We start from the raw sequence: 3,071 nt of genomic DNA on the forward strand, positions 1-3,071 counted from the left end.
TCTTTTTAGATTGATCACCTAAAAATTGATTTCAAGTCATAAAATTACTTGTCACAAACACTTTAAAAATAAACTAAGAAGTAGTTGTACTACTTAGTTTATTTGCCAAGTTAAGCATACTTTTCATAAGATCTTATATTCATTACTACTTCAATATTATAGTAGCCACGATTAGGGTGTGACAACCTAATCTCTTGGTGGATGTAATATAGTTTAGAAATAAATATAAGTGATTATAATTCTACCATTTTAGGACATACACTAAAAGGTGGATTATAGAACTTGGTGTTTGGAGTTAATCAAAGTAAAACATAAGAACTTGTCTAAGTAGTTCAAATTCATAAGAAGTTGAGAAATATTTCCCTCATTCAAATGATCTTGTCTCCTCAAGAATTGTTAATATTTAGTTTATTTTTCTTGTTAATTGTTTATGTGAAATTCAATTCAAATCAAAACCAAAATATGTTTAACTCATTATTTGTGCATTGACATGTTCATATGATTCATTCTATTCGGCAATTCCTTGTGGTTCAACATAACCTTATAGTATACTACAATTGAATCTTGAAAGATGTGTAAATTGTAAAATAGTAAAGTGTTATCAATACATTTATTACATAACCTTATAGTATACTACAATTGAATCTTGAAAGATGTGTAAATTGTAAAATAATAAAGTATTATCAATACATTTATTTGTTGAAACACCTTTTAATATACAAAAGTGATGAAGCTAACTTACTAACTTTTATTTATTGTTATTTACATTCCACCATTTATTTATTCTCTAATACCAAACTTCCTTAAGGAAGAAGTTTGGTTTGTTAATAAAAGGAACCCGAAAGGGAGTAAATAAATAAATGTCACTTAAATTTATTATTCTTTGGTTCTTTATTTATTTATTTGTTTCTAACAACTATCTATTCATCACTTTTGTACATTAGAATACCATTAAACCGGTGTTGGAATTTATTCAACAAAACCGAGATGGTATTCAAAGGTACTTAATAATTATGTAATAGTGGATTTCTTCGATACCATTGTACTGGCGTAGGAATTTATTCTAACAAGGCAGAGATGGGGAAAAGAAGGAACACTTATTCACATGATTATTAAAAGTAAGTTGTAACTGGAATATTCTTGAAACCATTATACCGACGTTGAAATTTATTTCAACAAAGCCGAGATGGCGAACAAAGAATAAAACTGAGTTCACTTACTTAATCAAATAAAAAGAAAACACACCGAATTGAGGGAATTTCCGCTTTCAACAAATTGGCACTACTTCCAAGACGATTTGTTGAGAGGGGAAGGCCTACTCCTCTCTAAAAAATTATTTCAACAATGACCATGAGACCAGTGCATTTCCTAATATATGACAAGTACCACTTGTGCTTTTTCTCTCAGTTTTTCATCCAGTAAAGTCTAAATCTGAATATCTTACCAAATCACATATACATCCTTTTGAATTCCATAATCCAACATCAGTTGTGCCTTTTAGATATTTCATGATTCTTTTGACAACAACTAAATGTGATTCTTTTGGTTTTTATTGACCATGCACACAAACATACACTAAACATTATATTAGGTCTACTAGCAGTTAGAAAAAGTAGGGAACCAATCATACCTCGATACTTTGATATGTCAATACATTTTCCAGTTTCATATGTATCAATGTATGTTCCAGAACCCATAGGAGTGGGAATTGGCTTGTAGTCAACTATTTCAAATCTTTTCAGAAAATCCCTGTAGTATTTGGATTGACTTACAAAAATACCATCCTCGAGTTATTTGATTTCCAATCCAAGGAAATAATTTAATTTCCCCATCATGGACATTTCAAATTCCCCTTGCATCATTTTGCCCAAATCACTACACAAAATCTCATTAGTAGAACAAAAACTAATATCATCTACATATATTTGAACAAGAAGAGTATGATGATCTATTTTCTTAATAAAAAGTGCAGTGTCGACCTTTCCTTTGCTAAATCATTTTTTCAAGTAGAAAGTTTGTTAGACAATCGTACCAAGCACGTGGAGCTTGCTTTAAGCCATAGAGAATTTTCTTTAGTTTATATACATGAGAAGGATATTTGTAGCCTTCAAAACCAGGAGGTTATTCAACAAACACTTTTTCTTGTATATAACCATTGAGAAAAACACTCTTTACGTTCATTTGATATAACTGAAAATTTTGAGAGCAAGCATATGCAAGTAATAATCGAATAGCTTCCAGTCCAGAAATAAGAGCGAAGGTTTCATAAAAATCTATTCCTTCTTCCTTATTGTAGCCTTGTGCTATCAATATAGTTTTATTTCTAACAATAATTCCATTTTCGTCTGATTTATTACGGAATACCCAACGAGTTCCTATAACATGTCTATTATTCGGTCTAGCAACAAGTTCCAAAACTTCATTTCTCTCAAACTAGTTTAACTCTTCTTGCATTGCAAGAATCTAGTGTTCATCCTCGATTAAATCATCAATCATGGAAGGCTCTATTTGAGAAATGAAGGCCATGTTTAAATAAGCATCATTTCACTTTAAACGGGTAGTGACACCCTTACTTATGTTGCCAATAATGTTGTCAATAGGATAATCTCGATGAGTTATCCATTCTTTGGGTAAATCAGAATGAATATGCTCTTCTTGAGAAGATAAAGTAACATCCATTTTCAAATGCTCAGTATTGATTGTTGTATTGGTAAAAAGACTCTTTTGTTAAAGGGGAACTTGGAAAGTCCTCTTCATCAAGAGTTAACCCATCCTTTATTATAGGGTTGGTTTCGTCAAAAGATACATGAACAAATTCTTCCATGGCTAGAGTTCTTTTATTGAAAATTCTGTAAGCTTTACTCGTAAGAGAGTAGCCTAGGAAGAATCCTTCATCAACTTATGCATCAAACTTGCCTAAGGTGTCTTCACCATGGTTTAAAACAAAACATTTACAACACATGCAAATGAGAAATAATTGGTTTTCTTCCTTTAAAGAGTTCATAGGGGGTTTTCTTGGGAATTGGTATTATATTGTTTGAAACATAACATGTTGTACTTACAACATCATC

The sequence above is a fragment of the Lupinus angustifolius genome, chromosome LG06, assembly GCF_001865875.1.
Source record: "Lupinus angustifolius cultivar Tanjil chromosome LG06, LupAngTanjil_v1.0, whole genome shotgun sequence".
In the NCBI taxonomy this organism is placed as follows: domain Eukaryota; kingdom Viridiplantae; phylum Streptophyta; class Magnoliopsida; order Fabales; family Fabaceae; genus Lupinus; species Lupinus angustifolius.